At 39.6% G+C, this 13,079-nt stretch overlaps 1 long non-coding RNA gene across 1 annotated transcript; it reads left to right on the plus strand.

Annotated features, from left to right (window-relative positions):
- Positions 1-421: 421 nt before the first annotated feature.
- Positions 422-11,133, plus strand: LOC124184395. Its single transcript, XR_006871187.1, has 4 exons — positions 422-726; positions 5,258-5,924; positions 6,880-7,019; positions 10,572-11,133. It is a non-coding gene; the product is annotated as an uncharacterized LOC124184395 (long non-coding RNA).
- Positions 11,134-13,079: the final 1,946 nt, after the last annotated feature.

A 13,079-nucleotide genomic window follows, 5' to 3' on the forward strand; every position in this document is an offset into this window, starting at 1 on the left:
GTGAAAACCTGCTGATTTACACAGTAACAACACGATCACGGTAAAAAAAAAAGCGCGTCCTCATCATGAGTTAGAATAAAACACATCGAAACGTTTGTATCATTAAACACGCATTATGTGATATGTGGAGCTATGTGCACATTGCATGCACGTTGCTCGCAATTGAACTGTTACCGAATAAATCTTCCCCTCTTCAACGTCTCACGAATGGTTCCAGCTGATCGGTTACTCTTCAAAACTCCCTGTAGAGTATAGACTATATTTGCTTTATTTTTCCACCGTTGAGAAGTTGTGTCCCCCTTCATCAAGCCAGGTGGCGACAACTCTGAAGGAAATGTTCGACAGAGCGCGACGAGGCTCGAGGCTATAAACGTGGTCTCGTTGGAAATAAATAGTAGATATCGAACAAGTGTTTGTTCCAAGTTGGATAGAGCCGAGACGCGGCTGCGGGCTGACTGGATCTTGGAGGCTTTGGAGTGTGACGGAGGTCGACAGAGGTCAAGGTAGCCAGGGCGTTCACCAGAATATTAGTTTCGCTCCTCTGCACAACTCCGTCTTCGGTCACATCCTCTTCGCTCACAGAGACGCGTAGGATGAAGCTACGTTCGCGGTTTGGTGTCTGAGGCAGGTAGATGGGTACTGACGACGATCAAGCCTTGACGTATTGTTCGCTACGCATGAAACCACCAGCTGTTTATGTAATGCACGCGATGATGTCGAGGCACGGTGAGTAGGTAACTTATCCTTTCATCTGTACCAAGAGACGTTGTCTTTTCCGGGAAACAAGCGTTTCCAGGTATCGTGTAAACAGTGATAATTGCTCTAAATCGTTGATGGAAGTCGTTGCTGATACTACACGGTTCGAAATGAAGGGTCGTAAAAACTACTCACGCGTACGTCACTGATTTCATCCTTTTAAATGCAGAAGTATAGCGGTATTCGAGACAGTCGCAAACTGAGAAAGAAATACGGTGGTAATTGTAGAACTAAACTCACGGTGGGGACCATTCGGTGTCGATTTTTTTTACCTTTTACCACGTTCGTTTAATAGTCTCGTCAGGGGAGGTCGACCAGCGTAAACGACTTCGGCTGCCTCGTTTCGAGCTTCGCGATGGTCTTTTAAATGAACGAGGAGACATCGTAGAACGATGCTCACGTCTGCAGATGGCGGGGCGCGAATGATTCAGGGGTGAGATTTAACCTTCACATTTATCTTCAGGCCGACTTGTAGGAAGCTCCGGGTGGCTTGATGTAATTTTCTGCAGCGTTCAGATGCAGTAAGAAGCAGAAGTTCGAGGAACCGGACGAAGAGAATGTGGATGATTTTCTGTCGGTGCATTGTCGCACTTTCTCAGCAGCTTCTGTCTCGCATTTCATCTGGCGTCGGTTTCGTCGCAGGCATTATTTAAACGCAAGTAAAAATTGCAACAGTGTTATTAGAAAGGCGGTTTATATACTTCCCGAGTATTCAGATGCTGACCAACTTTGTTTCCGCGTGTAGAAATGCTAATTAGCTGACCGAGCAACGCCTCTGCAGACAGTTACTGGGAAAGTTCAGTGGCAGAGAGGAAATCTCTTTGTGAATTGAACAAGTGAAAAGGTTCGTCATTGTCATTGGGTATAAAGATGTAAAGCCTCTTTGTTATTATACAGTGCGAAAATGCAGTTTGTGTCTTGTTAAAGCAAAGTCTGACTGACATTTGTTTAATTTAAACTAATTGAAACTGCGGACGACTTTTTTACAAAACGATTAATTTCTAGCCAATTATAGCTGTAGCTTTCCAACTGTTTGAGAATATTTGTTACTCGACAGCAACCGTCAATTACAATCTTCCCATCGCTGATTCGAAATTTATCTTTCAGGTCTACAGAAAATAAACAAAGTTGAGCATTTAATTAATTTCATCGATCAGGACAATACAAAGTTTGATGTTCAAGCGATTGTTTCATCAATGAAGCACATGAGACGGTTTTCATGAATGGAATGTTTGATCAGGCTTAACCGAAACTCATTACGAGTATTTTTGATCAGCTTTATAGGTCTGTATTTTGGGCAACGGGAGTAGTAGCTTCTGGTTCTCAATCCTCATTTCGTTATTTATTATTGTGGTGGGGAAGTTGTTGGTCTACGGTTTTGATTGATTGTGAAAAAAGAAAAAAAAAAAAAAAAACGGTTGTAATATGATTTCGGGTTGTAGGTGTATAACGTTAGATACGAGGGCGGAGATCTGTTTTCCCGTTAATCTTAAAGAGGGTTATGACGTATACCGACACGAAGAAATAAGGAAGGTTACACGACAAGGCGCGGACATTGAGGAAATTGGTTTTTCCCCGTGAGCAAATAGTGAAGGATTATTTTTGTACCTCGGGTGTAGGAAAGGCTGCCGGGTTGAGCCGACAGAGCAAACTGGAGCGAACTGTAATGATAGCCTGCAGGAGAATTGAGGGAAAGGGCAACGACGAAGGGAGAGTTTTAATCGTGCGACGACGTTGAATTCAAGCTAATTACAAACTTTCCTGATAATTTGGCAGTCTTGGTTCTGCTTTTGATCGTGTCCCATGCCTTGATAACTTTTCATGAAATATTTAAACCACCATGGTTTTCGCTGTCGTTTCCCCTTTCTTACTTTGACTTTGAAAACTTTAGTTACACTTATTTTCTCCTCGGTTCCGCTAATCTTCAAATCTTAAGAGAATCTTCCTGCGTCGCGATGACAGGAATTACACCACTAATGAGGTTAGTGAGAAAAATTAGAATGTAGTCACGCGATTCAATTTTTTACCCAATATTGATTGATATTAATTACGTTACTACGCAAAACCTCTGACGGATAGTCTGCACAGATCCCGAGGAATTATTAGTAAAAAATGTGGGCATCTCAATGAAAAACTATTTAAATAGTTAACGATAGTCTCAAGAAAATGATCGTAAAGTATGAAGACCTTTGTCCGTATCGTTTGCAAATAACAGCAAAAAATATCAAGTGTTTTGCACAAGGTTTCACACATAATTCTCAAACGAATGCTCACAAAATACCTCTTTGGAATTGTACAACAGCGAAGCGCTGAGAAGCGCTCTGCAACATCCTTAACCAAACTTGAACTACAATTTCTTTGTTTCCGGTAATGTTTTCTGACTGATGATTAATCGAAGATTTTCTCCGTTGATTTCTTGATTCTCGAAAGGTTTGCTGGACCGTTGTAAAACTTGGATCTGGATGAAACTGGACTGTGGGATTAACTAATCTCGTTATTCTTGTTCGTTGACGCTGAAAGTCGTGGAAACATGAAAAACTGTTCCAGTGTCATTTCGCGGGAAAGTCGTGTGGTACGATATTCCAGATTCACGCGTGAGTTTACCCGGCACCAGAGAAAGCGTTGAAGTTAAGACCCTCCCCGGCACGAGTAAAGGGGAATATATTATAATGCGAGCAGCGATCCGTTAAGCCTCAATATGAACAGCTTAAATTCTTTCCTGAATAAAAGATGCGCTGGGTAGGGAGAAGGAGGCACGTGGCCTGGGTTCGCCCTTATCGTTGGCAATGGAGTGCTGCTACATTTGGGATGATCCTGTGCCGGGGTCAAGGATCTGGAATACGAAATGAAACGATGATCCATCGAGTCGAAGGAAGGAAAGAAGTTTCATTGAAAACACCGCGTGCCGTCGATACCCGAATCTTCGAAACTCCAGCGGCTCGAAGTAACGAATAAACTTTTCACCCCTCGACTCGAAACGCCCTCGCCGATTTTCCAAGGTCACTGCGAAATCCGTTCGACAGGACCAAAGCCAGTGAACCCAACCGCCGAGTGTCAAAGTCTCGGAAATCCCTCGAGTTATTGAAAAAAACCGTGTCATGTATAAATATGCGGGTGAAGTAGAAGAAGAAGAAGTAGGAGAGCAGGAACAAAAAATCCTCAAAACGTCGGTGATATGGAGTTTCTTTCCACACAGATTTTCCTGCGCAATCAAACATCCGCCACGGTTCACTGCGTTAGTTTCCCCGTGCCGTGGTATTAAATTATTCTGCCAAAAGTAATTTACATTTGAAAAATGGGTTTCATCTCACCCCGTTCCCGATAACGCGAAATCCGAAAATAGTATTTTCCCCAAACAGAAGACGCGAACCTTAAAACTTCCCGCTCACACGCCGGCGGAGAATCCGCGATATCTTTCCCTTCGTATTGAGGATCCCTTTGTATTCGTCGTTTGAAAAAGCACGCGTCTACCTTATGCCGTCGCTCTTATGCATGTGACCATTACAAAAACTTCACCGTGTGACACAATTGAACCCAGTAAGGGCAGTCATGTGTATGAATACTTAATAAACGCACAGGGCACATAAACCATGGGCAACAAATGTGACAGATAGACACCGCGTTTTGCATGAGAACATAACGATATATTTAACGGTAATAACATTGAAGTGTACGTATTTGCGCTCAACGACTTAGAAAGTGCGCAATTTACCGTTCGCCATTTATTACCCAGGGTTTTAATACTTTTGCACAACTTGCCACGTTTCATTTTTCTCAACGATGTTGTTTTTGTTACGATATTTTCACTGGTTAAAGTTAAGCCGCGGAATTGCCGAGGCATTTCTGAATTATAGTGTGCATATTATTTGTGAAACCTTGCGCTGATATGCGGTCCGTAATAATTACACCGGTCGGTAATCAAGCGTTATTAGAAATCATATATCTGCAGGTCTTTCTTAAAAGTTTATCGATGCAATCGAATTCGAATCTTATTACGGAGTTTCCATAAATTACGTAACGCGTAAATCTGGAGCTTTGCACCCCCCCTCCCAAATGTGACGTAACATTTTCCATTAATAACGCCTTTTTTAAAAAAAATTAAAGTTAATTATTGATGACACAGATAAAATGTAACGTTGAGGGGAAAAAATATCGTTGCGAAACGACGATATCAAGCCTCCTCCCCCCTCCCTCCTCTGCAATGTAACAAAACGTAACGAATTCCTTGACCCCCTCCGCCCTTCAAGCTCGTTACGTAATTTATGAAAGCTCTCCTATAGGTTGAGAGTAGGATTTGTGTCATTTTGTCGAGTGGCTCGACTTTGAGGACATGTTTCGAGTACAGCTTGAATTTGATATCCAAAAACAAAATATAGAGGTGCCAAATACTGTTTGCGGCTGGATTACGGAGTTACTGGTTCACGCAGGAAAATATACGGAATACTTATGGTGTTTTATTCCCGATGAGTGACATGAAAGAAACGATTGACCCTTGTTTTAGGCAAACATGGATGTACAACAAGTGGGATGCTGTTCGGGTTGCGCGACTCCTCGACTCTCTGGAGTTAACTAAATTGCCACTTGACTCGAGGGGCTGCTTCCAGCATGATTGTGAAATTTGTTAGTAGCTGGATAGTTTACGGTCAGAGTTTAGATTGTACGGTACGTCGCGGGATGTAAACTGCTTGGCAAAGGATAATTAATTCCTGCGGAATCGCAATTGTACGACGATGCAGTTACGCCCTGTAAGCAAACGACTCGGTGGTACACATAAGACGAGAGGTCACTTCGAGGTGGAGTAAACTCGATGACTTGATTGAGGAACGGTTCGAAACTGTCGGATAGACAAACATTTTTTAGTCGAAATTGAATCGTAAAAACGGTCCGCTGTGACGGCCGCTAATTGCTTCTGTGCGGATGGAATTCTGGCTGCAACATGTCGCACGAAAACTCGAGGTCACCGAGTCTGAGTGGCAATTGGTAAGAAGTGCGAGGTGGAAAAGGATACGAAGAACAGGCGCAAGGACGCGAAAATACGGAGATATAAATGGAAGATGGGGAAAGAGAAAAGAGCACTCGGGAAGTCCAGCAATTTCTTGAATAAACAACCACGCTTTCCGAGTGCACTTCTTGTACGTCTTATCCTGCAATTGTACTCCATGGAAAAGGTAGTTGCTTCATTTTACCGCGTAAAATGAAAGGATGTGAGATTAAAAGTGGAAAGATATTCGCGGTAAAAAATATTGGTCGAAGTATTTTGCCAAATTGAAAAGTACGAAGTACCGCTATTGTCTTAAAACTGCGAGAGGAACGAGATTATTATATTATTTGTCAGCTGCCGCGTTCTCTTGATTTGAAAATTTTCTTGTAACTGAGAGTACGATTGGGTGAAAAATGCTGGCAGGTGACAGCGGAAGAAATTCGCTGAGAATTGTACACGTATCGATATTAAACCGATCATTTTCTCCGACGAAAAAAGTTTTTATTCAGTCAACGGTAAGTTTTTCCTCTCCCCTAATACCGCCTACGGAAAGTCTCGCGGTAGAAACTCTAAGAGATCCGAAAAAGTTACTTTCAAGAAACATGTAAAGGTAAATTGAGGCGTGTATACATCGGATGAGGTCGATTTGTTATTTCCCAAAGTACGCTAAGAAACTTTGGCAAATACCATACAGGAGAAATAAAAACTTGCTGAAGTATAAACAGCGTGGAAAGTGTTTCTTTTCTTTTTTTTTTTTTGTAAATTGAAATGTTGATTATGACGGTGAATAAATTTCAATACATTCAAACGAGACTTGCTCAAACCAAATACGTTTTCTAATTGTTTGATTACCCACTCAAGTTGTATAATTTATTCCTTTTAAACAAACTCAATTAAACTTTATTCCTCTGCAGCGTCTCTTTACGAATTGTCGAGATTGGTGATTTGCTGAATCATTCATTCTACCCGACAAGAAAAAAGAAATAACATTGCTTTTCAGCTCGATCGTTCGAATCCTGAGTGACTCATCGGACTGCCAAGAAAACTTTTCTTACACGTCGATCGCGTTTCATTATTATAAAAGTATCGAAAATGAAAATACTGCAATGACAATTAATTAATTAATTAAACGCTATTTACAGTGAGAAAAATGGAAACGGATAAGTGAGATACACGAAGTAAGGAATTCGTCTTTACGCAACACCTTTCATGTAGGAACTCCACCTTCACTTCCTGTTACCTCTCAGAGTAATAGAAAGAGAGAGGGAGAGGAAAGGAGCACGTAAGTCGTATCGGATTTATTTCCGCACACACTTCATCTTACGTTTAATCGATGTTTTTTACGTGGTCTGCTCTTGTTCGTTTGTTGTTTTTTTTTTCTTGAAAGGCTTATCGCAAAATCAACACAAATTATATTTAATTAATAAAGACATACGTTTGATGTTGAAAAATCGATTCAATGTTTATCATTTCTGACAATATTATCTTGTGTAGAAAATCATGCATCATTTTCTGTGCTCCGAAAAATACGTTTTTTTTCTTCTTTTTTTTTAAATCATAAAACTGATGTTCTCCAACGGTGAGACAAAGATTTTATCGAAACGACGGAAAATTGAACGTTTTATTATAACGATTTATAAGCCTTTGATAGTAAATGTTTAATTACAGTGATCAAATGAATGCAAAGTATTTGTACACGTTCGTGTAACTATTTTCAATATCTAGATTGACGTTCCCTTTCGAACACATGGCGGCACGGACTTTTTGCTCGTTCTCGTTAAATATTACCGGGTATATCGTTACGCAGGGCAGACACCGCTGCAGAGTGATTAATTAATATTGTCGGTATAATTGCTAAGCCAGATGCAGTAATAATAAATTATTATATGTACCTACCTATCACGTATAATCGTGAATTAGCCACCGGTTACAACGGCATTTATCCAATCTCACATACTTGATAGCGCGTATAATTATGCCTGTGTGCAATTCTGTGCAGTACGTCGTATATTTGCACCGCATGCGGTAAAAGTGACAGGGAAATTTGCCCGTAGTAATAGTGTAAATATTAATGACCGACTAATTTTAGAAAGCCGGAAAAATCGAAACGTGTGCATTTAGTGAACATTTTTAAATCCCTGTAACTCGATCGAATTTTGTTTTTCCCGCAAAGTCAAGCGGTTCAAAATGACGTACCGAGAATTCTTCGGAACGTAATATCAAGTTTCACAATGGCTTACGTATTTGAGATTTGATATTCGTTATTAGATACGTTTCTTTTCTTTTGTACATCGTTAGCCTAGAATTTAAAAAGTTACGATAAAATTGTCGGCCTCTATGTTTACAGATTCAGAAAAATGAAGTCTACAAAATTTGAGTTTTCAGCGGTGAAATTTTAGTCTTTAAATTTTTTTTACCATTATAGTAGTAATTGCGAATAAAGCGTTTGTCTAATTCTGTATTGAACTGAAATTACTAAAGTGTGAAGTAATTTAAGAATTCCTAGGAAAGAAACGATGGAAAGAAATTAAATGAGTTATATTTCTGTTCGTAAATTCAGTCGCATAAATTTCCTTTTTTTTCCTAGAAGATAATCTGGCCGGCTTTGCCGGATTTCCCTTTCACCCTTGCATACGTAACTTTGAGGCTTTGAGAGGCTTAAGCGACGCGCAAAGCGATGCATAGAAGACGTTCTACAACTAAAGTGTATGTAATATGAACTTACCACCGTGGCCTGAATCGCAGATTGCTCCGGATAGTAAATCTTAGATTCTATTCGATGACGTAAGCTTGTTATCCACCTTTTCTTGCAATTCGCAAAGGCAATCCTTCCTCGCCCGTATATGTATATGATATATATATACCTTATATGCCTCATAGAAATAAATACGTCTCCAGAAAGCGATCGTTTATCGCCCAAGACAAATGGGGCATAAGAATGACGTATCGTTTGTAGCAATAATATATCACCCTGAAAATCATTTTCTTAATTCTCGGACGGCGGTTTTTTTTCCCGTGGGGTTCCTTCGGCAGAATGTTATTTATTCGAAGTACAAAAAGTAACACAGCTTTGTCGATTCGAGGAAACTTCGGTTATGTTGGAGCAATGTATATGTAATCTGAGAAGAAAATATATAAATAATTCTTTGCAAGGAAGAAAATTGCCGCAAATCTTTTATACCACAAAATGAAACCTTCACCCCGCACTGCAGAGCCAAAGAACAAGCAATTCAATTAATTTAATTTACATTGCTGAATAACCAATTATTAACAAACTTAAATCATGTTTACTTGGATTTGATAAAAAATAAATTTGAATCATCAGATTTACTGTGGTTTGAATTATTGTAGGTAAATATTTTGATGAATTTCGTTCGTCGAAATCATTTTTAATCTGTCGAATGGAATGAATTTTATTCAAGCCAATATTGAACATCCAATATACAACTATAACTAATATTTATTGAGCTACAGAAAGAGTAGGTATATTTGAATATATAAAACAACACGAGTTAGTTAAACAGTCCGCACTTATACGTACAGAAGGTATTCGGTTAGTAAAAAATAATATTTCGTAAAGTCAAATTTGAAAATTAAATAATTCAAATATCAATCTGTTAAATTTCTGTAAACCCTGTTCCAAGCAAATATTATGAAAATGGATGAAGCGAATGAGAGTGCTGGCTATTTAAATATTTTGTCAATGAATCCGTGTAACCATCTTACGTTAAATATTCTGACGACTTGCTAGCGGAAGAATTTCACCTATTGCAGAAATAAATCCCACCTCAATCACTAAGTTAGCGAAATCTTTGAAGGAGAATAATCATCCTTCCAATTCGTTGGCTCAAATCAGTTCGACTAATTATTCTGTGAGTCAAAGCTTCATCGTCGTAATGCAAAAAAAGAAAAAAAGAAAAGATATCGACGTTGAATGAAATTACATAACACAGTACACGGCGTTCTTGAATTAGGGTGGTGAGCTGATTGGGCAGCAAATCCAAACATACACGTACCCAATTACTTATCAAGCACGGCGAGAGGGACGTTCGTCGAGTATAACATATTATACGTAATAAGTGAGCGAAAAATTACGGGAGAAAAATTCGGAGGGAACTTTTTAAGGCAGGAATCATCTCCGCGAGCAGCTCGTTAGATTTGTCTACTTGACATTTTTGAGTAATCGTAGCTCGAGGGAGCCGCCCATTTCCGGTTCGTCCTCTTTCTCTTTCGCTCCTTTCTCTCTCTTTCCCCGCTTTCTCTCCTTGAGTTACCATTAGGCCTTTCTTTCGGCAATATTTCACCGCCTCATCCTTGACTTTTTCAACTTAACGGCACGGTTGGAATAAAAAAATAAAAAACAAAAAAGATTTCCCAAGAGCACCGGCGGTAAAACTTGGCGAATATATCAAACAAACAGTTGTATAGTTCTACGGCATATATTCGGTTTTGAGGCATGCAAAAAAACGCTGGTATAAATACCTGTAGAGCAGAATTGAAAAATTCATTGTAAAACTCGCCGTTAAAAAGTCGCGCGTAGAGGAGGAGAGGAGAAGCAAAAAAAAAAAAAAAGATCTCTGTTCTAACTATAAAATTTTCACGGTCATGACAAAGCCGTCCACCCGTTGTGAGAAAAAGGAATATAATACTCATAGTGAAAATAAAAGTTGAGGTAGAACTGGAGGTAGAAAAAGAAAAAAGAAAAAAGTTAATCAAACAAAGGAAAAAGATTCCGTCTGAAATATTCTGCGTTAATTAATTTTACTCGGGCGAACTTGTGGGACAAAAAATTGGCCAAGAGCTATATTTATTCATTCCCTTTCTGTAATTGCAGGATCGTAATTACACGCGGTACGTCATCGGCCACGGTCTCAACTTGAGATTGTTGATCAATTTGACGCGCTGGTGAACAAGAACAAAGGAAAACCAGAGTGCACAGCATCAGGTGCCGGGTGTTACGTCAGATGGTATAAAGCATTTGTGCGATGACTGAGCTTTAGTCACCGGTAAAAATGGGCTGAATCACGAACTGCCTGACAGTTATAAGATTCTTCCGAATGACGTAGAGTTCCCGGAAGAAAAACTTGGGCCGAATACGAGAGTTCGATATTTGCGGGGAAAGTCGAGACTTTGGGGCGCTTTATTAGAACTCTGATTCACCCTCATAACGCCGGCTCGCGAAGTTCATCGGACTCGATGAATCACCCCCGGAAATGGATCTATACCGATATTTGGTGAGAACACGGCGAATTGCTTTACACGCATCTCAATCGACGGCGCCGTGATATTTTTTACGATTACGCAAAGACGGCAAAAGCTTCGCAGGGATTCTCGTAGATGAGGTTCGCAAGATTTATGCAGAGTTTCAGGAAATTGGAGAATAAAGATTCAACAAATTCCTCGACTATTTTTATTTTTATTTTGAATTATAAACTTTAAGATTAAAACTTTTTATGTTTGATATAAAACCCAAATAATTTTACAAAAAATTTGTTGAGAATCTTATAAAAACCGTTTCTGAGCATCAATAGCGACTTGAAGATGTTTTAGGACAGATTTAATCCCGATGTTGAAAAAATCGGTTATTCTTCGGTAGAAATTTGTCACAATTTTTCCTACTAATCTTCCGAAATTAAGAGTTTGAGTAGGTGTTAGAAAAGTATCATTCTAATCAAGAACCGCGTCAAATGACATTGTGCATTTTAAGTGCGGAATTAAAATGAAACCATTTTTAATCATACCCAGCTCTGAAGAACCTAATACAGTGGCATCCTGCTCAAGTGGAGTAGAATTTCAGGCAGGTGAAACACCTTGGCCTTATAAAACGACGGATTGAAGTGACTCGAGGAGGTGACGTAAGTAGATTCGGTCATTTCAGTAGATATATACTCACATACAACGTATCTAGAAGTGAACTAAGTGTAACGAGTAAGAGAGAAGCGTACGAAGAAACGGCCTTTGAGTGATTTACTTTCACGGGGAAGCTGCTCGAGTAAATGAGGTAAATTATGCCACATAAAATTGGTCGACGAGAGTTTGCGTAACGTAGAATAAATGCCTGAAATATGAACAACGAAGAAGAATGAACCGCAATTTTAGCCCCCCAGAAGAAACGCCGGCTATTTCCGGCAGTTGTTAAACTCGCTATTTGTTACCGGATACATTGTGTTTACACTTAAGTCTACGCTTGTTCCGTTTTCACCTGAATAAGCTTAAGTGAAAAATGCAAGTGGATCCGACTAATCAGACGGAAAGGGCCAAATCCGAGGTTAATGGAAAGCAGCTTCACTATTTATGAAGGTGATAAATAGTTGTCGCATATTTTGATTCAGAGTCAGATTCTCGTGTTTCAGTAACTACTAGACTATACAAACGAACCCCGTTTTCTCAAGAAATCAACAAGTTTCATTGTTTTTCCGGTGTTGGTAAAAATTTACTCTCAACGGTTGAAAGATGATTGAATTTGAAAAGCTTTTAGAAACTTGTACTCGAAACTCGTGAAGAATTAGCAAAAAAATTTTCCCACCTTGTTATAAATAATAAACGTTCCCTGTAAAATTCAATTTCTCTCATGAGTTCGCCAACATTTCTTTGGTAGTTGATTTTAACGAGAAAATTTACCCGACGAATAAATTCTCGGCGGAAAGTGACTGAAAGAAAGTAGGGGTTCGGTTTTTGAGAAACTCAACTCGCTTCAAGCAGTAAACTTTCCGTCTTTTGTCCGAGTGTTTGAAACTCTGAAAATCGGACAAGGAGCTGAACCATCGAGCTTTTCCCTTGTTTAAAACTTCCGCAATTCAGCGTGTTAATCAACGTACATAGAACGAAACAACCGGCGGGGCTTTTCAGAGGAACAGTAGGCAAATTCTCTGCCTGCGCCTTTCACGTGCTCGCGTATTCGCTTTTTAAATGTCATTGATTTCTATTGAACTTTGCCAAGCCGTGTAGACGCGAGAAAAGGATCGCTACTCTTGCTTGATGTGATTGCGAATCGTTCCACGCCAAGGAGAAAGAGAGAGAAAGAGAGAGAGAGAGAGAGGGAGAGAAAGAGAAGGAGAGACAGAGGAGGCTTTCGATTTCTCATCGATCACTGCGGAAGCCACGTATCGATTGCACAAGAATTATTGCATCGGTTTATGCGGACAAAACCAGCAAGTGTTTCCTTCTCTCGTTCTATTCGATTTCAGGACACACGATTATTGCACCGGAAACTCTACTGCTTCCCTGCTGGACAATGAACGAGATTATCCGTTTCTTTTTTTTTTTTTTCTTTTCGTAGTCTCAATCGATACTCTCAAAATAATATAAATCATGCGGTAGCTTTGTCAACGTAGATTTATCA

The sequence above is a fragment of the Neodiprion fabricii genome, chromosome 6 (genome assembly GCF_021155785.1).
Source record: "Neodiprion fabricii isolate iyNeoFabr1 chromosome 6, iyNeoFabr1.1, whole genome shotgun sequence".
Lineage (NCBI taxonomy): Eukaryota > Metazoa > Arthropoda > Insecta > Hymenoptera > Diprionidae > Neodiprion > Neodiprion fabricii.